We start from the raw sequence: 24,569 nt of genomic DNA, 5'->3' as shown, positions 1-24,569 counted from the left end.
TTACTTTGTCACAAATCTAGACATCTGACATGACTAAGGCCAAATATGGGCTCCAGAAAGGCAAGCAATTTACCTTAGAGGAGCAAATTACTGAGGTACATCCAATGGACTCACCACCTACTTTGTTGCCAAGGGGTGGAGAAGTGCATCCAGTCCTGGGACAGGGAGGATGTTTCCATCTCCTGAGAGCAGGAGACTCATTTTGCAGAGCTGTTCCTCTTCCTGTCCAACCCAGCATGTCTGCAGTGGGTGGCTGTGGAGGTGCAGTGCAGACCCTGGTGGGTTCTCAGCTCCCTCTGCACCCCATGGAAGCCTTGAGCTGGCTCATAGCAGGATGCCCTGTCCAGTTGCACTGTCTGGGACATACACACTTTAACTAGAAAACACATATTAGAAAAAAAAAAATACATAATTTGATTCATTATAACAATTCCAAAATGCTAGCAAATATTATCACACATTGAAGTGAAAAAGAGATTGAAAGTTGTTAAGACAACTCATACCAGCCTAAGCAAAACTAAGTGTCTCCTAACGGTAGCTGCTCAGATCCTAGGACTGATTTGGGATGGCAGGTTTGTTTATCTGTTTACAGAGCCTGCACACTGTGTGCATGATCCTGTTCTCATTGATTTCAGTGGTTGTTTTTCCTTCAAATTTAGTGGACGCAAGAGAGGGTCACTGAAGAGGAAACTGTTTGAGTTATTCATTGTTAGTTTGGCAAAGTAGTAAATAACTCCTACAGTGTGAAGGAGCTACTGTTTCCTTTAAGTGTATTTGGCTATTGTTTGGATTTCTGCACAGACATGTACCTTTTTAATGTCCACTTCTTCTATCTCAAGGAAGAAAAAAAAAAAAAAGTAAATGTCAATAGTCAAATGAGAGACTTTGAAAAAAAACTTTTTATTCCAAAACTGAGAGTTCTGCAGATTTCTAACAGCACATTCCTGATTAGTGAACTAACAAATGACAAATGATTAGCCACACTTTTGACTTTAATCTTGCAAAGAACTTTTCCAGTGATAGCAGTAAAGTAGGAGTCTCTTGCATGCAGCGCAAAGTAATGCACTACACAGAGAAGAGGCTCATTTGTCTGCTCAAGTAATGTAATGTGGCTAATGCACAAAGGCAGTTACAGGGTGTTTCAAAAAGATGGCCATCAAGATCCCCAGACATTACACCCCGTGACTTTTTCTTGTGGGGGTACACCAAAGACCTGTGTTTTTGTGCTGCCATCAGTGACTAATCTGGATGAGCTCAAAAACAGAATCAGGGCAGCAGTGACCTCAGTGGAAGAAGACACTTTGAGAGGCATTTGGGACAAATTCAACTATTGTCTTGATGTTGTCCATACAGCAGGTGGAGGGAACGTAGAGCATAAAAAGGTTACTAAAACTTGATAACTCATTAAACTGTCTGTAAATTTTTGTGTAATTGTAAGATGTTGCCATTGTGAAATATACTGCTTTGAAATTGGGTCCATCTTCCTGAAACATCCTATATTTTTCCATACCAACATCTGCCAAAGGGATCTTGCAGTTTTAAAAACAGAGTCCTCCAAGAAGTGATTGTAAATATCAACTGCCTCAAATAATAAAAGCTTGTAATGTCAGCTCTAAGCACAAGCCAATCTGACTTGGATAGCCAAATAGCCTCCAAGTAGAAGACGCTCCAGATCTTACTCCTTCTCTTGTGCCTGCTCTGTGTAGCACTTTCCTTTCCCCTCCTTGGAAACACTGGGAAAAAAAGAATTGGAAGACATCTTGTTGCCTGTGTGGTCTCTCTGACCCAAAAACAGAAAACGCATGTGAGAGAGGAGCTGGACTCCCCAGCCTAGACAGGGCTTCAAGGAGATTTGGGGGTTTTGGCTACTTCTGAAACTTGCAGCTGGAGGAGGTGATGGAGACTGACAGCACCAGCAGATTCACAAATGGATCAGGCATGGCCCTGTACAACAGGTCCATAAAGAGGTACCACAGGAAACAGACAGGGATGTAATTTTTTCACATCCCTAATTCAACAACATTGGATGCCAAGGGAATACAAAGGGAATGAAGCATGGAAAGAGGTCAAGCTCCCCCATTTCAAGGCACCACAGACAGGGCCCTGCCTCAGCCTGGGCTAATATCTCAGTGCCTCCTTGTAGGGTAATGCAGCAAAAGGTCCAAATGACAGCACCTGTGAGGGTGGTGGCAGTGTCATCTTAGGAGTAGTGCCATTACCTGTACATTAGAGATGTACACTCTGCTCCTGTGTCAGAAGGACTGATCCCTCTGCTCTCAGGCTGACCCCTTGCTGAAGGGGATCTTGTAGATATCCCATGGAAGTGCCTTCATGGGTGCAGGGATAGGGCAGAAAAAGACTGAGGTAAGAATTTCCTCTCACCATGAAGAATCCAGGACTTCTGCCTTCACTGCTATTCCTTTAGCAAGTCTTTTCAGCAGCAGACATGCATGCACCTCCATCTGCTTGCATCACCACCTTTACATGTAGTAGTAGATTTGGGAAGGGGAATTTGCAGCTACAAAACTGAATTTGTTGCGTAAGAGGAGAAATCCAGAAAGAGAAAAAGGAAAATCCATTTTGCCTAGTCTACTGATAGGCCTTGAACTGACTCTGGGCATCTGCCATGTCTTGCTAAGTGTATTTGGTGGATGGGAGGAACCTAATGTGCTCTTATCCCATAGAGTTTTGGGAGGATTGTTCAAGAAGCTGTCAGGAAAGGTTCTGAAACATTTGGGGATTTTTCATCCCTTTTGATTTTCTTACAAACCACACTGAGAATGCTTGCAGCCTTCACCCTAGGTGTCATGGATATATCACAGTGGACAGCTAAACCTTGTAACCAGTACTAGTATGGGGACATTTACATAGCAACAGCTCATCTATCCCTATTGAAGCCCAGATTCAATTTCCTGACACTCAACAAGCACAAAGTCCTGGTCAGCACAGTTGCTGGCTAGTTAATTAGTTGACTTTCATGCACTGCTTTATGGGACAACTTCAAGCAGTACTAGATTCTACAAAAGCTGTTAATATCTGTCCAAAAGTTTCTTTCTCTCCTACACTGGCTATTGATGCAAAAGTGACAAGAGAAACAGTATTAGACAAGGTACAAATATAAAAACTGCATCCACCTTCAAACATATCTGAGTTTGTTGACATTGGGACTCATAAATTTGATTCATTGACCCACAGCGATAATAGCCACTTTCTAATCTTCCTGACTTGTCAAACTTGGTAATCAGTCACAATCACGACTTTAATTAAATTGATCCTTTTTAATTAATTTAATTCTACTGAAAGATAAGAGAATAAAATGCTTAAGCTCCCTTCCCCTGATGAGCCTGCGCCCCTGAGTGAGACAGGACACGGATGCTATCTGGCAGTGTAAAATGAATAAATTCAAATTCTAAAGTAATTTTTCTGGTTTCACAGTCACAACTTTCTTCCATTAAATATGATCATGCATTTCACAGACAAGGAAGCAAGGTTCCTGACATCTCCAGGCCTATACATTAGTCTGGATCCTAGAGAAATCAAACTGCACAAAATGTTTGTGCAGTCAGACCAGAGTTTGGGGCTTGTTTGTCCAACTCCCTGAGTTTTTGCTTTCAGCCCTATACTCAGAAATGTGAGGCATGTCACAGTCACAGATGTCTCCTACTCTTTGTCACTGATAACTTGCAATGAAAGGTGCTCTTTTACAAGGGAGGACTAAGATTTCATTTTGACAAGTTGCCAGGAAGTCCAATTAGAACCTCTGTGTCTGTGGATTATCCCTTCTAGTTTCATTGTTTCTATCTTTTTCCTCTTTTCAAGTGGATTATTTTTTTGTCTTTTATTATTATTACTAGCTTTCTAAGTCTCCTGCAGTCCCCAAAACTTCAAGCTGTAAATTAAGAGTTTTATTTCAGCAGGGTATTTCTAAATAAACAAAGGTATGAAAGAAATTGAGAGGAAAGAAAGAGTTTCTATTTGTGCTCTTAGATTAACAGAAATCTAGATAAGACTCCTTAGAGCAAGAAATCTTCTCCAAGTTTTAATCAATGGATGGCCTCTTTTACAAAGATACTACATTATCTTCCCCTCCAGTATCTGTGATATCTGTATGTCTTAGGAAAATAAATCTTACCTTGCAGTGGTGCTCAGAAGTGCTTATATCACATTTGTACAGGCAGGGTGAGCAGGGAGGACAAACAGGAAGCACCCTGTTACTCCAAGCAGAGGCTACAACCCACTAGCAAGGAGCTAAGAACAGCAGGAGGCATGGTATCCACCCAGTGAAGAGCTGTGCCTTCAGCATCCCTTGTGGTCCCTCCAGCTGCAAGAACTGTTGCAGTCACTTAAAACGAGCTCACATGGGAATGTGCAACTGTCCAAGTCCCAGCCTGCAGAGCGTGCCCGAGTTTCTGCGCAGGAATTGATGGCAGCAGGGAGTTCACCTGTGGTTTATGTGCTCAAGTGAAGGAGTTGCTCAGCCTGGTGACAGAGCTTTGGGAGGAGGTGTCCAGTCTGAGGATCATCAGGGAGTCAGAGAAGGAGATTGACTTGTGGACTCACATGCTACCATCCCTGAGGCAGGTGCAGAGGCCAAGCATGGCCCTAAAGGATCCCCTACCCTCTTGCCACCAGGCAGAATGAGGAGACCCACGAGATTGCAGAGAATGGAAACAGGTTACTGCTCGGGGTGGCAGGCAAATCCATTCTCAGCCTGCCTCCACCTTCCCAGGTGCCTGTACACAACAGGTATAAGGCCCTGGAACTGAGTGTGCAGACAACTGATGTTGAAGATGAAGGCCCTTCTGGGATGGATACTGAACCACACATGAAGTGCTTTTACACTAATCCATGCAGCATGAGGAAAAAGCAATAAGTAGAAGCCTTGGTCCAGTCCCAGGGATATGATATAACTGGCATTAGTGAAACCTGTGACTAGTGTGCAATGATGGATGGCTACAGGCTATTTAGAAGGGACAGGCAGGGCAGGAGCAGCAGCAGGGTGGCACTGTATGTAGCAGAGGGGCTGGAATGCATGGAGCTGGCAGTTGGCAATGGCAAAGTTGCGAGCCTCTAGGTAAGGATTAAGTGATAAACAAAGCGGACGTTGCTGTGGGTGTTTACTATAGGCCACCCAGAGCCCTGGTCTGGAGAGGGATCTGGGGGTTCTGGTCGATGGCAAGTTGAATATGAGCCAACAGTGTCCCTGGTAGACAACAGGGCCTCCTGAGGTGTCCTGGGGAGTGTCAAGCACAGCATTGCCAGTGGGACAAGGGAGGTGATTGTCCCACTCTGCTCCGCTCTGGTGCAGCCTCACCTGAGGTGTAAAGAATATAAAGCTACTGGAGACTGTCCAGAAGAGGGCCACAAAGTTGGTGAAGGTTTTAGAGGGGAAGCCCTATGAGGAGCAGCTAAAGTCACTTGGTTTGTTCAGCCTGGAGAAGAGAAGACTGAGGGGAGACCTCACGGCAGCTACAGCTTTCTCACAATGGGAGGAGGAGGGGCAGGTGCTGATCTCTTCTTTCTGGTGACCAATGACAAAACCCAAGGGAATGGCAGGAAGATGTGCCAGGGGAGGTTTAGGTTGGACGTTAAGAAAAGGTTCTTCCCCCAGAGGGTGGTGGAGCACTGGAACAGGACCCTCAGGAAGGCAGTCACGGTCCCAGACCTCACACTAGTCAGGAAGCGATTGGACAACACGCTCAGACATATGGTGCAAATTTTGCAGTTGTCCTGTGCAGGGGCAGGAGTTGGACTCAGTGATCTTTGTGGGTCCCTTCCAACTCAGGACATTCTATGACTCTATGTGCTATGCACTACGCAACATAGAGCAAAAAGATAGCCTGTCCGGAGTGTTTCTACTGCCTCCTAATATTTCCTTTCTATCTCTACCAATAGGTCAGCTAAGTATTTCATCTTTCCCCATACTTCTAGTTCTCTTGGCTGTTGCCTTGGTTTCTCCAAAAGCCCACAGTTCTGCAAACTGCCCTGGCAATCACCATCCATAAGGTGGGTGTGATTTTCTGGACGTTGGCCTTAGTCTTCTCTGTTTTGAAGGAAAGCAAACCTGTCTTTTGGCAACTGAACAAGGTCAAGTCAGAGGCAAGAAAATGCTGCTTCATCTCCCTCCTACTAAATTCCATATAAAAGTTACTATTAACTGCAACAAGGCTAGCATCGATCAGTACTACTGCAGTCACTACTTCACATCATACTTTCTTTCCCAAGTAAACACCTAGCAAGCTTCAATTTTCATCTAGCAATTTCAACTTAATCTGTTTGCACTACTTCTTCTAATGTTTTGTTGCTAAATGAATACAGTTGAAACAGTTGTAAAATATACTTATATATGTCAGGATTTGTTTGATCATTATCTAACATACATAAATCCTTGTTCAGGGGAAGGAAAAAAAATGTTTAGATATTCTTATTTAACTGTGTAAATTAGACAATATAATGGAAACAGCTATGGGGACTTGTTAGAATGGCAAATAATTCTGTTTCTTTCATTATGCTACTAAATTGTTGCCTCTCATGCATAAATGAGGTTAGCATGGTCAACAACTTAAATTAAAATGAACCTTTTTTTAAATCCAGAGATGATATAGGGTTAGCTTTCTTTTTGATGATGAAGATATCCCAACCCAGAGCACAGTTGAGCTGTGTAAATAATTTCTGCATAGCAATATGTAATTTTGTCTTGGTTTCTGTAATGTAAATTGCTATCTGCCAGTGAATTGAGACTGTCAAAAGATTTTATATGGGCCACAACATGAATCATATAGAAACTGTGGTACCTGACCAGCTGAAAATTATTAAAATAGGTAACTAGGTAATTACAGATATTTGTGATCATCCAGTCCCAAAATAAGCATCCAGCTGGCACCCAGGAAGTTTTGTACCTAAGCATCTTAAAAACAAGTCTCTGCCAGATCTTCACTGGTTCAGTTTCACTTAGTACTTTGCAGAAGAAATTGATATAAATTAATTCAGGTGTTGTGATTGAACTAAATGCCAACAAGTGGTATTAACACACATAAAAAAAAATATATTGAAGCACCTATAAAGTATCAAGTATTACTTTATACAAGTTCACAGAGCAGCAGAGAAGTTGTTTCAGTAGCACACATTATTTCTGGCATAAAATCTACCAGAACCTAGGCCAAGAGCACTTCCTATGCAAAGTTCTTAACCCAACAGAAGCCTACAGATCACTCTATAAGTAAAACAGTGTAAAAAGGCAGTAGCCTTGTCCTTCTAACCTTCCCAGAAAGTAGATTCAGCTTTTTAATAAAGTCATGTGAATGGAACAGAAAAAACACCTGCCTTTAAATTGTCAAATTTAGCTTCCTGTTTGAGCTTTCTGTTACACATCTGGAGAATCCTTTCATCCATAGTAAAGCTGTGTGTATTTGTTGCACTGTATCAAGCGAAAATGACTGGGACCAAACAAGTTCCTGCTAATAAACCATGGAAGGCAAATACAACAGCTTCAGTTATTTCATTAAAGAGAATAATTTTGCTTTCTCTTGCCTGCAGACAGACAGATGTGAAGTAGTAATCCCTGAAGTACATTAAAACCTTATTTCTGACATTATAAAAACAAATCTTCAAGGATTATATTATAAAACAAGGAAGTACATAATATTACAGATAATGACCCACATATCCATATCTCAATACACAGGGTAATCGCCTGGGACTTTCTGACTTTCCAGTCCAGAAAAGAAAAGGTTGTGATGTTATTTTTCATCATACTTCTACATTTGTGCACTCTGTATCCATAGACATCTTCTTCCCCCATTGCAGTTCTCCCTCATCAACCTCAAAGCCGGAAATAAGGCAGCAAGCAGTGTGTGTCACGGGAAAGCCTTGACAAAGGCATCACAGCATCACAGAATGGTTGGGGCTGGAAGGGACCTCTGGAGATTGTCTATTCCAACCTACCTGCTAAAGCAGGTTCACTTAGATTGCACAGGACTGTGCCCAGGGGGGTCTTGAATGTCTCCAGCGGAGACGGGAAAGTGACAGCATGGCAACCTACTCCAGACAAGAGACAAGCTCTTTTTTCCTCAACACGACTTAGGTCCATCACACTTGGATGTCTCACAATTGTCCTGCCAAATCTGATTTTTTTAAAGAGCTGTGACTACAGAGGAACTGTCAGCCATGTAGTTACTACAGAGTAGACTACAATGGTCCCCAGCACAAGGCTGAGGGCCAGCTTCTGGACAAGACAACTAAAATAAAAGACTGGGAGAGTTTTCATTTTGGTTTGGTTTTGGGTTTTTTGTTGTTGTTGTTGGTTGGGTTTTGTTTGTTTTGTTTTGTTTCAAGGGAGAAAAAAAAAAAAAAAAGTACGTTCTTTTCCCAGTTTTGCTGTGTCTTCTCTTTTAGAGCATATTTTATCCAAAAAACAGCCATTGGCTATATATTGGCATGACCCAACAGGCTATGCTCATTGCCATCAGGTGGACTTCCGGCACTGGAAGAGAATTGCAGTTTGGCTGAACAATTCACTCAGATTGTGACTGGTATATTGACAATGAGGGTCAATAAACAGCAAAGGAGTTTACTAGGAATCAAATGCTATATCCATGAAAGTTATCACGTAATCTCACCTTCCTGACATAAGTATACCCTGCACTAAGTCAGCAAGGGTTTGTTGTGTTAAAGGTTGTGCAGGTTTCTGTCCTACTGAAATTAAAATGAGCATTGCTATTAGTGTTAAAAGACATGGTGTTAGATGGTTGACACAAAAAAGAAAAAGGTAAACATGTTTGGAAGAAAGCTTCCGAAGTCACTCTTGAAAACTGTGTAACCTTTATTGGAAAACTATCGCATTAGACCACTGACTTGTTTGCAATATAATTGGTAGATATTTATCAAGGAGAGGATTAGCCAAGCAGAAATCTGATCCTGGACACAACAAAGGACAGAGTCTGATGACCCCTGCTATTCACTACAAGGCTAATTTTGTTAATCTTGTTAATGAAATTTTGTTAATCTTTGTTAATCAAATTTGGACAATTTGACTGTCCAAATAGTCCAACATCTACAATCGGTGTTTTGACTTTGTGAAAGTCAACAGATAAGTTATTAAATTAAATCTAAAATGTCAAAAGATCCCTTATTATTCTGAACTAGAAGTCTAAAGTTTAGTGTTCAAAGTGATTTGAAGTAACATACGTAAAAGCAAATAAAAGCAATATGCAAAAGCAAATAAAAGGCTCCAAATCTACAGAGATAAGAACTCTTTTGACAAAACAACTGTTCATCATAATCCGTTGACAGCATTTTGTGTACTGAGGAAACATAGCAAATTTTCACATTTCCTTGAAACACATTTTAGCGCTGCAAGCATTAGCTCTGGGAATGAATCTGCCTTTCAGAAGCACAGATTAATATGCAGCATTCCTTGCACCATCTTGAAGTGCATGACACCATGCCAAAGTGCAATTATATGAGGACATTATCATTTCTTGTCTGCAGTTTAACTACTGAGCTGTGGCAAAATGAAAGAAAATATTGAACTCTCATGATATCAGGGATACAAATTCAAGTCACAATAATTAAGTTATTGCAGAAGCCATAGTCACAACAGTACAGACATACTGAACGTAATGAGACTGCGTGGATGTCACTTTGTAGAATTCTTCATCTCACCACATAACCTCTGCAAGTTCCATAAAGTGAATGGATCGCACAGAATCACTTCAGAGCAAGAATAATTACATGTGTCAACAGGCCTCTTCCTATATCATAATTCTGCCATCCATTAATCAAAGGCCTTATGACCTTAAATGAAAACCCATTAAAATCTATAAGGAAAAAAGAAAAAAAAAAGAAACAGGAAAAATTCTTCATGAACTCGAATGAGCTTTGAATTACTACATCACTTCATTGATCTGGGTTTGGTCTGTAGCATCTGGGCATACATTTTGCAGAGACAAAGGCAAAGAGAACACAGTATGAAGCACCCTAAAGCCCAGCTCATGCTTCAGGGCTGGGCACAGAGGTGGCAGCCCGCCACCAGCCGCCTGTAGCGCCCAACCACAGGCAGAAGCAGATGCCCAGACGCCCAGCTCTGGTGTCCCTGCTTTTCTTACAAAGCTGAAGTGAAAGGAGGCGGTGAGGAACCTTGTAAGTAAAGTACATGTCCTGTCTAAGCAGGGCCCCAAGGAGTGAAGGCAGCTTGGAGGCAGAACCAATTGCCACTGTACTCATGGTTCTTTTATATCTGAATTCCACTTTTCTCCAGGCTCTGTGCTGCAGCTTAGTCACTGTGCTGCTCATCATGCTCTGCCTTGTTGTTCTTGGATAGAGCCACTAGTGAGATCAGCCTGCAGCTTTGTATTGAAACAAACAGGAAATCTAATGCCTAAACCCAGTCCTCTTTTCTCTTTTGTTCCTCCAGTGCGGGTGAGCTTATTTTGCATTAATGTCAGTTGTTTAAGTTAAAGATACACCCAATGAGCAAATGCTCAGAAGCAGAAAGTAGTGTTTATATCTTAAAAGTACACTAGGAAGGATAAATTACTATAGACAGGGAGAGGTCAGACCGATGTGTATGAATTACAGAAAAACTGTAAGGAATTACAGAGTTTACTCCTGCAAAGTCCTGGTAACAGCAGAAACCACAGGTCTCACAGTGAACGGAGAAAATGTGTTAATTTCCTGTTTCTAATTCATATAACCCCTTCCTGCCCTCAAGAAATCTGAAGATAACTTGGCTTAGAAACACTGATTGGTAATGCACTTAGACTGCTTATCTGTCCAAACCCCTGCACTTAACATGAAGGATCATCTCAGCTGAAATGTCTCTCCACAACATCATGGAGACAAACAATATACATTTGCAACCTTAACATAAAGCATATGAATGACTGATCTTTTTCAGTTTTCTGTCAACTAAAAAATTGTGGAAAATGTAGAAAATTACATAAAGCACTTTACACATTCCAAAATGTAAATTTGTTTCATCTTTAATCTGGAATATATTAAATTATTTTTAATGCAGTCAAAGGATTTTTTTTTTAGAGAAACTCCATTGTTTTGACTTAAAGACAATCTAGTTGGCAAAAACAATTCAGAAAAAGAGATGAATTCTTGGAATATTTTGGTATTGTCACATCCATCTCTTGTCAGCATAGTCACAACTGAGACACTTGCATCAATTATATATACAATATCACAATGCATTGATACACCTTCTTGCTTTCACTCACATGCCTATTTGCACAGTTGCTGAAGTCCCCCATCAGTAAATATATGGGGAAAAAAAAATAACCAAACTTCATTGACAGACAAGACTTTAAAATGAAAATTATAGGACGTTATTACTACCACCACCCCTCCCCCAAATTTGAAGACAAGACTGATTTTGAGAAGTACATAAGCCTCCTATGGTGGCTATGCAATTCAAGTGGGAAAATAGTTGTTTCTGGGATGTAGTAGTATATCTCTTTCTTTATGGGGAACAGCTAACAAAGTGCTTCATCAGAAGTGGTTCAGGGTGCTATTGAAATCTCCATCAGAAGAGCCAGAAACTGTGTTTCAGCTGGCTTCTCTCATGGAAGTCATCTTCCTTATTACTCTTGGTATTATTACAAAATGCAATATTTAATGACACAAAGCAGATTATCAATTTATGACAGTGGCATCTACTTTAGGATGCGACTACTCAGTTGTAAGAGAGAGGAGGAACTGGTTTGCTGCAGCGTAAGTTCTGTGAGCAAAAGCTAGCTGTCACACAAGAAACATCAGTGCAGTCACAGCAGATCCTTAGACAGTCAAGAGAAAACAAAATCACCAAAACAGACTAGAAAATTTGACAGTGTTAAGTAAGGGGGAAGATAAGGCTTTTAGAGAAATATATGTCTTTGGTTTTGAGTAGATGAGGTAAAGGAGATGGTACCTGAATTAATTAAAAAAAAAAAAAAATCTCCTCCACAGTTACTTCACAGAATCACAAAATCCCAGAATGTTAGGCATTGGAAGGGACCTCGAAAGATCATCTAGTCCAATATCCCTGCTGGAGCAGGAATACCTAGATGAGGTTACACAGGAATGTGTCCAGGCAGGTTTTGAATGTCTCCAGAGAAGGAGATTCCACAACCTCCTGGGCAGCCTCTTCCAGTGTCTGTCACCCTCACTGAGAAGAAGTTTCTTCTCATATTTAAGTGGAAACTCCTGTGTTCCAGTTTGTACCATTGCCCCCCTTTTCCTATCACTGGTTGTCACTGAGAAGAGCCTGGCTCCATCCTCATGACACTCACCCTTTACATATTTATAAATATTAATGAGGTCACCCCTCAGTCTCCTCTTCTCCAAACTAGAGACCCAGCTCCCTCAGCCTTTTCTCATAAGGGAGATGCTCCACTCCCTTAATCATCTTCGTGGTTCTTAACTTCTTTTGAGTTATATCTGATGATTAGTTACAGATGGCAAGTAAGTCCTCTAAAAAAAATACACAGACGTGCACATAAACTCAGAAAATAGCTTTGCTATATGAACTCTTTCTTCATCATGTGTTTAATCTCCATTTCAAATTTCAACATACTTCATTTTTTCCCAGCAGTCTGTCCACCATCCAGCAGCAACGGTCTGAAAATATGAACAAGATATGGCTCACAGAAAGAAGTAGTTCCACCTCTTTGTAAAACATAGCATTAGTTTGTTGGGTTTTTTTTCTGAATTTTCTTTTTCATTTACTTTGCATCCAGACATCAAGTGGCATAGCAGAACATCTGGCAACACAAACTGAAATCAATAAGCAAACGTATCAAATTGGCAAATTATTCTCCTTGAGAATATGAAAGCTGTAGAGAAAATTAAATTATAATTCTATGTTAATGCACATAAAATTTGTTGATTAAATTCGAGAGCAGGAACAGACAATTAGAAGAATATCGACCCAAAGCTTAACCTGTAATACAAAATAACAGCCCACACTATAATCTCTACACTGTATACAACAATATAGCAATAATGGTTTTGAAGTCTGGAGTCAAATTGCCTTATTTATGTAGAAACGTGTAAGCACAATGACGCAGCATTTACCTATAAAAAGTAAAACCAGTTTGGAGATGCAGAGGTACAGCAGCGACATTAAACTGTACAGCCCCTCAGGCAAAGTCAAGCACATTTTTTGAAGACTGTTGAACCAGTGAAGAACTAAGATGATTTTTAGCACTCCGTATGAAATTCTACTTTGTGCAATTTATTTTGAGACATAAAAATAAAATTTTTAAAAAATGCTTTTTAAGGTGCTAAATATAGAAGGCTTATTCCAGATGGAATATCAGAAGTAAAAGAGTAATGGGTTGCATAAGTGTTCAAGACATAATGTAAGAACAAAAAACATTCACCCTGGCAGTTTGCTATTGACTTTCAGTAAATTGATTTTATATACTTTGACCAGAAAGCAAATGGGTCCACACACAGTCTTACACCAAAGTAATCGTGTTTGCCATAATTCATAGTTTTTCTCATTTCAGCCTACTTTTGTTGCTCAGACCTTCTTTAGCTTCAGGCAGTCTGTTAAGCTAAAATGAAAACAATTGGCAGCTCCTAAAATCAAATGACAGTATCTTTACACAGACTTGCTAGTTTTTCTACTTTAGTTAAAGATCATACAGCTAATGAAATCAGATTAAGTGTGTGCATCCTACACTGACTTCTCTCTTGCTCTTTTGCTTGCTTTCTAGTGATGGAGCACACCAGCTCCTGCTTTGTTTGCATATGTGTCTGGAACTACAAAAACTGATTTCCATGGTGAAAAAAAGAATAATATTTACAGTGTTATTTCCATAATTCTGTTGGCCTGAACACACAGTGGATTTTTCAAATAATTAAATTCAGGTAGAAAAACCAAGCTTTGCCCACATCCTGGATGCTGGCAGATAGATCATGCAGACCCATGAGCTGTAGCAATACCTTCAAGTAAGCCCTTCCAGCTGCTGGACTTTTAACCTCACAACAAAGCTGTTGTTCATTATGTATCATATTTAAGACTACTGGGCTGAAACCATAAGTGCAGTGAGACTCAGTTATGGTATTTGATGGTGAGGAAAGAAATGTGTGGAAGTGTCACTCAGTGCTGCTCTTTTTTCCACCACAGTAACTCAAGGCAGTAAGTAAAGATCCCTTGTCAGCATTTTGGGAAGCAATCGGGAGCTAACTGACATTAGCCATAGCTGAGGACTAATTAAGAAAAACTATAGGCAACTACCGCATGAAGCAAGAGTGAGGGTACCTCAATACACTCCTTTGGGGTGTGTCTGGTGAACTCAGAAAACACTTCATGCAGGTGCTTGTATCAGGGATTGTGCCAGCCCCAGGACCATGCTGAGGAGGACTCAATGGGGCAGCAAGTTGGCCAGCAGAGCTCAGCAGCAGACCCGGCTCATGAGAACAAATGTTCAGAAAAAACACTTTTAAATAAAATCCTCAGTAGCTATTTTCTTGTGAAAGACTTGTTTAATTTAAAGGAAAAGTTTTGGGTGATAATCATAAAAGGGTGGGAAACTGGGAAAATCTGAGCAGAACAAGAGAGAGAGCTGTAGAAACACGGTGGCACTTGCCAGATAGCCCAACCCAGGGAGGTGTTGAGCACAGTAGCTCCTACCAACTTCAACATTTCATTCTGGAATGTAAAGGTTACATTAGGATTTGTACTGCGTACAAGAATTTAAACCCTCACTAACTACTGCTGTCATTTGATAGCTCCTTTCCATCAACATTTCATTTCTGTAGGATACTGAATACCAAAGGGAAAAATCTGCCATATATCACAACAAAGAAATAAAAGAAATGAGGGTGTGCAAGCTGAACACCACATGTCTAATGCATTTCTTTTTCCAATACTATATATAATCTCAAGCTACACAACAAAAGCCACTGAATAATAAAACAAATTATAATAGACTGTTGCGTAGCAGAGGGACCAGAGTATAAAGTAACTGGATCAGCAAAGTAGGATATGAAATTCCAAAATGTATTTACCTTCCTTCTTGAGTGGGTAGACATAAAATCTGCTTGTGATATTTAACATTGCTATTACCAAAGAGGATTCAAACATTTGAGCGTTCCCTTCCTGTTCCTCTACAATAAAAGTATTAATGTCTGGGGAAAAAAATAAAAACCTACTTTTCAATCTGCTCTTGGGATTTGTCTTACCATTTTAACAGTTCCCTTCACCTTTGCAGATCTCATCTTGGTCCTCAGGAAACACAGTCCTCACAAAGTATTGCCAGTAAAGACCTGTTCTTGCCTGCAGTCGCATTTACCTTCACAGAGGTCATGTCACCCACTCAGCAAAGAACCAAATCACCTGCCTAATTTTACCCCTGTGAATAAGAGGGTATCTCTGTTTTGGGATACTAACATACTTTGGGATACAACATCTGAATTAGTGTACTACCTAAACACAGCCTAAAGGGTTTGTGCAGAACAAACCCCAAGAGCTACTTAAAAAACAATATTCGTTCAAAAAATGAAAAGTAGGTGCAATTTCCATACTGGTAGACCTCTTAAGTCAGGAATAAACAAAGGGCAGTGGAAGGAGACACTCTGTTCAGTTGTTTCTGTGAGTACTGGCAGGAAAAAAATGTTTGAATATTTTACAGTGAAAGATTGGATACAAAATTTGATTTTATCAGTGACTCTTCAGGCAAAATAGCAAATGAAGCATATCTTGTTTCATGCTAGATGTGCAATAAAATGAAGAATATACTACCCTATCTCTCAAAATAAAGCATTTTAAGGAACTCATTTATCAGTGTTTTGGGGAAAGGTTTTAAAGTTCATTCTGTTCAGCATTCTGCTTACCCATCATGTTTTTAGCATTACTGTTCTCTCCATCTCTACTGAGATACATTTTCATGAGCGGAAAAAAAAACCCAACAAGTACTATTAACAGCTCATCATCTCCTCAGGACTATGTCAACAACCTCTGAGAAAGAATGACAAGAGAAGGCCCATTAGTCAGGCTAAGAAAACTTTTCTAAATCATTATTTCTGTTTTTTCACTCAAGTCTATTGTACCATCCCAACTCTGCTCCACTTACCTACGCTTTGCTCAACAGTCATTTTATGCACATCCAGCTAAAGAAATTTCTCAGAAAACTGAGAGCAGACATACATACTGCACCTTACATACATAGTTTCAATAGTAAAAACTTCAAAATCACACACTGTATTCCAGAATGAAGGGATAAGGCAGTACAAAAAGGTCAGTATTGACTTTTTTTTTTGTGCTATTCACAGACACATAGAAATGTTTTTAAAATGGGGCTTTGCCAGAAAGTGTAGTAAAATTGGAAAAGTGAGATTTTGCCAGAAATCTGCTGAACACAAGGCAGTGTATTCTGAGAGAGAATTCTTAAAATTAAAAAAGCTAAGAACACCAAGAACTTTGATTCCTCTCATGTCCTGGTTTCCCCATCATACCCTGAACATTATTCACTTCAGAAGTACAGTGAATGGTAAATATATAAATACATACAAATACATAAATAAAAAATAGAAGTTCAGGACAATTGTGTTTTGGGGTCAAATTCAGCAAAATCTTTCACTAAGGAAAGAAAAAGTCTCTGGAACCTTCCCAGTATTTGACTACATTAAAAAAAAATCCAAAACAGTATCTCAGAAATTAAACTACATATTGTTATTCTTACAGACTACAAGAAAATTAACCTTTGCTTTAGTTCAGTTGATACACTGAAAGATAAATAAATTAATCCTCTTCACTTTAATTTATTTTCTTGGTTTTTTTAGTTATTCAGTTTGAGAGTACCTAAAAGGTCTTCCTTTTTCCAGTGTTCCTATGTGGAACCTGAATCCCACGCCATGTATATTGCTGGCACAGCACTATGTGACATCTGTTTCAGCAGGGAGCACAAACATCCTGCCAAAGTCAAGGAGAATCGCTACCTTGCAGGATGCTCTGATGGATTACATGGCCTTACCCAGCACCAGGGCAGCACTGTGGCATATCATAGAATCATAGAACAGTCTGGGTTGGAAGAGACCTTCAAAGTACTTCTAGTCCAACCCCCCTGTAATGAGCAGGGACATCTTCAACTAGATCCGGTTGCTCAGAGCCCCTTCCAGCTGAGCTTTGAATGTCTCCAGGGATGGGGCATCTACCACCTCTCTGAGTTGTGTGACTCAAAATACACACACGTACAGTGCATACATACCAGTGAAGTGCCTGGGTATACTCATCACTTAACTCCACACATTAACGTCCCCTGTATTAAGAAAAATCTTGTACAAAAAGCTGGAAGTGGGTTTTATGGAAGCCTCAGAGTCAGTGGAATTCTCTTTAACTCATACAAGCCACTTGAAAATCCCATGAAATGCCTGTCTCTTTTTATAACCTGGTCACTATTGCCCTTTGGTAACAAATACCCCAATATGTTAATGGTGTATTGCTCTGAAGCACCTGGAACAATAACACCAGCTGGTTAAACATAAGAGCTGTACTAAAATGTCATTGTGGAAAGACTCATACAGAGATAAACAGTGAACTTAAAGCTCTCAGAGGGAAGAATGTCAAGTTAAGAGATGAAATGTAAGTAAAGGGAAAGAAAAGAAGTTGGGCGAAGGTGTAGCCCTATCTCCAATACGTTCTTCTGTAAAACTCAGGATCAATAACAATTTCAATCTCATTTAAACTTGATAGAAAGGAAACATCCTCAGCATATTATTTTGGATGGGGTACCAGACTTCGGTTGCTATTTTATCCTGTCAGACAAGGAACATGACAACTCCTTAATTGGTTTCCATAGAAAAGTTTGAAGTCAAAAAGCAGAGAAGGTATCTTGCATAACAGGAACAAAAGAGCTGGAAAAAAAAAAAATCCAGCTGAACAATATTTGCTCTGCGCAAATAATCTTTGACTTCCCTAACAAAAAAGAAATGTGTAGGAAAAAAGTATGGCAACGCCACAAAATTATTCCCTAACAGTGTTTTTGAACACGTACTTATGTTTTCAAAGATTCTTTACCATACTAATACAAATTGGACACAGTGAGGGGTTGACAGGTAAGGAGTAAGTGTAGTTTTGTGGTCAGAACAGGTGACTTGAGCCTCTTTTCTCTCTGGCTCTGACAGTGACTTCTCATGTGATACTGGTTAGATACATCATTTAGCCTCTCAGTGGTTCATGATCTTTATCAATGACTTAAAGAGAAGTTTTTTGATGGAAAGTACCAGAGCTCAGTATCACTATTATCAACTTTCAGCTTTAGCAGCTTTGAAAGCCAGAGATGCTGGACAATAAGCTCAATGTATGACTCAAACAGCAGGTCCTCAATATCCTCTGCAAGAGGCTTAGATATTTGTCAGAAGCACTTTAATGCTAAGACACTGATAGAGATGCACAGCACACTCCCTTTGTACAGCCAAATGCTGCTTCAGGCATTTGCCAAGTCAGGATAAAATTAATTAGAATATTTTTAAATTAAAACAACATGCACTGCAGAGCTTTATCTTACTCTCTTAAGCCACATAACAGCAGAATGGCACATTTTCTCTTCACTGAGACTTTTGAGGTATTAGTCATAGATTAATACTTAAAACTAATTAGTCTCATTTTCACAACTAATTTAAATATGAAATATTCTCATATTCATAGCTAGCAGTTGCAGCAGCACTAATGGCAGATATTTACTGTTTTTTTAAACAAAACAAATTATCTGCTAGCCATGCAACAAAGGGACCTGTGTTCCTAACTCCAGCAAAATACTCAATGAGAGAAGAGAAAGAAAACCTAAGAACTTTGGATAAGTCTTTGCTTCCCTGGGAAATAAACAATTGGGTCACTTGAAGTACAATCAGATGTGTGTTAGCTACAGCTGCAACAGAGCAAAGAACAAAAGGATTGCAGTCCATGTCAATTAAATCACAAGTCAATTGATTAAAGGCTAAAAATTTATTAGAAATACAGTGCAGCACACTTGAAAGGAAAAGCCCCCGCCATACCAGTGTAATCCTCAAATCCTGAAATTCCTCATACGTGCAGATTGCCTACTGTTTATAACTGGTGCTTTACATGAATAGGGGTAAATAAATGCTAGAGTCAGCTTTCCTTTGTGTGGCTGCAAGACTCCTTCACTGAAGTATCCCAAACTTCACTTTTATATGCACAAGAATAGAACAAAGCAAAGGTTGTTAAGGAATTTTCTTTTCCCTAGGTTTCCCAATGCAGAGACTCAGACATGGATCTACTAGGCAGAAAAAAGAGCTGGAAGGAAACAGAAAAAATTGAAAGGTCTGGAAACATCTGGGGGTTGATCTTGCTCTCAGTGCAGCCATTGAAAAGCTCCTCCTTGTCTCTCTTTAAAATTGGATGAAGCCCAAATACTGACCATAAAAGCACTTCATTATTTGAGGTGTTTCCACAGTAGATGGCATCTGCTTCAGCACCCAAACCACCTCTCAGCCACGGCTAGGACCTCTGATGTCCAGCCCCCGAGGATGTCCACCACATCAGAGCATGAGTAACTTCATGTTTTTCCCCTGTGATGGCAAAGCATGTGTTCAGACATGATGTTTCCTACAGGAGTGAAGGAAGCACTTCACACAAGTCCTGCTTCTTGCCAACCCCAGAGGTTCAGGGTGCCCTCTGATAGGGACTAAATCTGCCCTGATAAAATGGGAAGGCACTCAAGAGAATAATTTTCATCTAGGATAATGTAGACCCCAGAACATTTGTGCCTTACTGACACATCCTGGATATTTTTTTAAAGTGTTTCTTCTTCTGTTATAAATGTGATAGTCCCTAAATACATCCTTAAATTTGAAGGTTATCAGGCCCTGGGCACACATTTACTACAAAGTGCTTGCTAGTGCACTTTACTTTGAATCCCTGAATAGCAACTAACACATCTCTGCCTGAGATTTCCCTGTGCTCATTATTCCTATGGTTCCTTTGAGCAGATTCTTCAAAGTTTCTAAACAGCAGCCCTGTCATACCAGAGAGGCTTAAAATAATGGCTACGCACATCCAAGCAGCATGAAAACATCTCCCATGCCACCTCAGTCCCTCAACCGAGCACAAAGGACTTCCAGGCCTATAAACACACAGAGGCTGTGACACAGCATAAATATTACAACTACTAGCACTGTAAACAATGGAATTAGGATTATCTGAGCATGATGGTATGCAACAGAATAAATACAGAGCCACAAACAATAATTCCACCATCCTTCTTTTCTAAAGCAGCATTACTATATCTTTTCCCTGTATATTCTCATTGAGTCTCACTGTACATTATTTTTGTGCCCTATCTCAATGCACTGGCAATGATGTCTATAGGTATGTGTTTGTCTTTAAATAAAATAACAGGTGATGTGGCTTTTTATTTAAAAAAGATTTGACTAGTATATTAACCAAACAGTTTGAAAACCTACAGATATTCTCATCTTTTCAGTGAAAACTCATTACAACATGACTAGTTATACATTTGGACTTTCAGCTTAGCATTGCAGATCTTAAAGCAGTGTTTAAATAGCAATTCTGAGAAAGCAATGTGGTTGCAAGTAAAAATAGCTGAAGTGGTACTTTTTTCCGTGCATCCATACTTGAATATTTTTAGTTCTAAACTGTAATCTCCTCAAAATTCAACTTATGTTCTCCTTGATTTTGCAAAATTCCATCTAGTAAGTAGTTTAACATTTGTGCTGCGTTTCATCAGTTGAATTCTCTTCTGACTTAGACGCTGAACAATTCTGTAAGACTGAAAAATCCACTGGACCACAAATCACTTCTTATTTTACTTTTTCATTTAGTGTATGTTTAGGGTTATGTTTAATATTCCATTTGATACAGTATGTTTATATTCTGCTTTGTATTTCTTTTACTGTTTGCTCTCCCACTTGCTACAGTTTATTACCTTGTTTACCTGCAAGATCACTTTAAAAAAAAAAAAAATAGTATTTTTTTTAATCCTGTTTTCTAATGCTTCAGAAGGGCATGAAAAAAATGGGAAGAAGGCTGAAGCAGAAGCTCAGTGTCAAAAAGTAATCCAGAAGGCTCCAGTGTATATGAAATATGAGTCCCATACAATTAAACAGCTGACATTTCCCAAAAGGAAGGGAAATGTCCAGCTTACAATAGGGTCTTAATTCTGCATGTTCCTTCTGAAATTAAAGAGATGCTCGGTGGTCGAGGTCTTTCTTGAAGGACAGAGATTTGCCACACATTTATTTATAGAGGAATTCATTTATAGGAAAGCCCTTCTTACCCAGCTTTCCTATATATGTATCTAAACACGGATGTTGCTGAAGGTGTCAATGGACCCAGCTTTATTGTGTTGGCTCAGACAGCTAGGAAACATCAGAACCAACGTGGAACCTGTTTCTGTCCCACCCAGCCCCCCACATTCCCCACTTTGAACAATATAGGAGAAATGGAGAAAATAGGAAGTCAGAAAAGAGTGAGAAGAGAAACTTTACATTTCTGATTGGCGGCACCAATTATTTTTCTCAAAATGTTGAGACTACCAGGGATGAACAAGACTAAAGGAAAACTGTGAAGCAGAGCTGTGGAAGGAGGCAAAGAAAATAAGACACTTCTTCATTTCCAGGCTTTCCTTATGCTTGGAATGCCAAAACAGACCAGCTACTGAGTTAGCAAACCTGAGTGGGGAAGGAACAGACAAAGCCCTGGGGCTCTGAGTATTTCTTCACTGTGCACTCAGGTGTGACCTCTGTCAGAGGAAAAGAGACAGAACAAGTAAATGCAAAAGAAGAATCAAGTTTTGTGTATTTTCCCCTGCTGGCAGCCACTCCAAGAAATTAATGGTAGGCAGTGAGAAGCTGTACCATAGTTGTATGCTACATGGAAAACAAGAGATCCCACAGTACATGGCAGACCTTTTGTGGTGCCACACCTCATGGTCCTCTTCTGCTTTCTTTGTATCTGTCTGGCAAGCAGGTCCAGCTGTTAAAACAGACACCATCTCATCTTAAAGAACTTTCATTTCAGTTTGAAGGTAGCTTGTAGAAAGGTCATATTTCTAGTTATTTTCTCAGGTTGGAGTGACTATCTGCCTTATCAAGCAACGAACTGAGACTTTGATTCATGAGATCCCTGAGTGGTACTTGAGATAAATTCCAGCAGACTCTGCATCATCTCCTGCACTCCTACTGCTGCAGAGCAAGGTGCTGAATGATAACAAGATCAGAAACATCATGGATGGACATGAAGCAATGCCAAGGGGAAGAGGAAGAACCTGTATATGTAATCCATATCATACAGATCCTATAAGGCTCCTGCTCTTGAATCAAATCCTGAGGAGGTTAAGAACACCCATGTTTTCATCTCAGTTTATTTTAATCCTCCTGGAGTTAAGGTTTTGTTTCTACAGCTTACTATGTCTGTCATTTCAAACTGCTCATGAAAACACCTGCAAGGGTTTCCTGAGCTCAGTGTCCAAAGGAGTCCCTCCAGCTGCCTCAGCCCCCTCCTGCCACACATGCTGCTGCGGCCAAGAGAAGGGCATGTAAAACTACTGCAATCAAATGGGAGGAAGCCTCTCTTGCTAACAACATGGTGCCACGGAGCTCTTAGGTGACATCTCTCGACAATGAAGCACTTGGCAGAACACAGGTATGCACAGCTTGCCCTTGGCAAGATTAGTACCTATTGCTTTTTTCATTTTTAAACAGCTACCCAAAGCTAGGCGTCATTTGAGGATACCATTCTGAGACTTCCCTTCATAAGACCAAATATCCTGTTTCCACATTACTGCTTTTCTAAAATAGGAGCTCTGTCCCAAAATTTTGGCAGGTATTTTCTAGAATTCAGATCCCAGTGAGTTACTCAGGCATATACATTAAAGTAACACAGAGCACTGCAGTTCTCTTAACCCCTAGGTTAGGCCTATTCTCCTTTGACATCATTGTCCTAAGAACCAAAGGATGCCCAGAAAAACACGTCTAAGAGAAACTAAATTTTTTAATAATGTGAAGAATTTGCCATTTTAAATGTGAATAAAACATATTCTGACTTTATTCTCAGATCTGCAACAGTCTACCAATGAATATTTATTATGCTACTATTCTATGATAATTGCTCTGCTGGCAACACACCTCATTTGAGGAATGCTGTATACTGCTTTGAGGCAAGACACTCCATACAAAGACCTTTCAAAGCTTCTTCTAAAAAGAATTTAAAATCAGTTCTGCTGCTGAAATTTCACAGGAATTAGGAGCCAAAAATTAAATTTAGTAAACAAATAAATGATTCCAAGAAAGAAGATAGATCAAAATTATCATGGTTTTTATCTACTGTTTTACATATGCGCAGCAGCCTACAGGGACCCATTTTGTGAGACACTCACTTTCTCTCCATCTCTCATCTCATTTTCTTCTGATGTGAATTTCTTCTCTGCCTGGGGAGTGTGTAGAACTCTGCTAAAGGCTCTGTAGCATCTGCCTAGGCTCTTAATAATTTCCTTGTGCTGAAATTTTGAGACTGATTCTGTAAGTTTAGACCAAAGGCTGGAGGTCATTTCTTGCCATTTTTAATTTTTTCCTTCTTGAAAGATAAAGACACATGCCTGTGATTTTATGACCACTGACAAATCATTCCCTAGCCTTTTCTTTACCTTTATTATTTTACCCATTATTAAATGAGCCAAAATCTCTTTTTTTTTTTTTTTTTTTTTTGTGCTAGCAGGCATGTACAAACACACAAACACACACACATCCCCTACAACTAAGACATCTCTTTTTGAATCTTAGTTTCAGCTATTTAAAGCTACACTTCTCAGACCTCCCTTTTAATATTTAATTTGCCTGGAAATCATTAATGTACTAAACCAAGACATTTTACTAATTAAAGTCATAAGTGATTTAAATTTCTGCTGTAAAAATGTCTAGACAAAAGTCCTGGATGATAAATCAGGCAGAACAAATTCTTTCTTCTCTTTTAAAATGACATTGTAAATGTCTCTCATGCTTCTAGTTTCTACTTACCATGAAATAGCCACCCAAAATTAGACATTTAGAATTATTTAGCTATGCCGAAATTACCAAACTCACCTTTTGTACCACCAAATACCTGCCTGGGGGCTGCTGTGGGTTGGGATGTCCCAGGGAGGGCTGACAGAGGCTGAAGAAAGGAGAGTAAGAATAGCTGGAGATGGGAAAGGAACAGCACAAACACCTGAAATGAGAGGATTTGGGAATGTCATAACACCTGTGAGAACCGGCAGAAACCGAAAGGAATGGAGACAGGCATATGGAAGCAGGCAGGATGCTACACACAAGCACTTGAACATATGGTCAAAGAGAAATGGCAGCCTCTGTTTACCTGTGTTTTGTGTGATCAAATCGTAATCGGGATGTGTTTCTGGTCAGGATTCAAGTCCTTGCTACTATTTATATATTTGGTACAAATTTATATGTAACATAGCTATATATTAAATATACATTTCTGTTTTCAAACACTATACTGGTGCATGAAAACTGCGGTTTGTGTAGTGTCCAGACTACTGAAAGGCTAGAACTCAGGCAAAAGGCTCCTGTTTGAAAACAGCCATATGCAAATGCAGGCA

General features: G+C 39.8%; 1 protein-coding gene across 1 annotated transcript in view; it reads left to right on the top strand.

Annotated features, from left to right (window-relative positions):
- Positions 1 to 1,401: 1,401 nt before the first annotated feature.
- The window catches only part of CDC42SE2 (CDC42 small effector 2), a 269,695-nt gene continuing 246,527 nt past the window's right edge, over positions 1,402 to 24,569 (top strand). Inside the window, exon 1 of the mRNA XM_071802012.1 lies at positions 1,402 to 1,411. The gene's annotated coding sequence lies outside the window, so the exon portion shown is untranslated. The remainder of the gene's footprint in view (positions 1,412 to 24,569) is intronic.

This window comes from Patagioenas fasciata, chromosome Z, assembly GCF_037038585.1.
Source record: "Patagioenas fasciata isolate bPatFas1 chromosome Z, bPatFas1.hap1, whole genome shotgun sequence".
Lineage (NCBI taxonomy): Eukaryota > Metazoa > Chordata > Aves > Columbiformes > Columbidae > Patagioenas > Patagioenas fasciata.
Note: the sequence above shows the minus strand (reverse complement) of the source record. Positions and strands in the feature narration are given on the sequence as shown.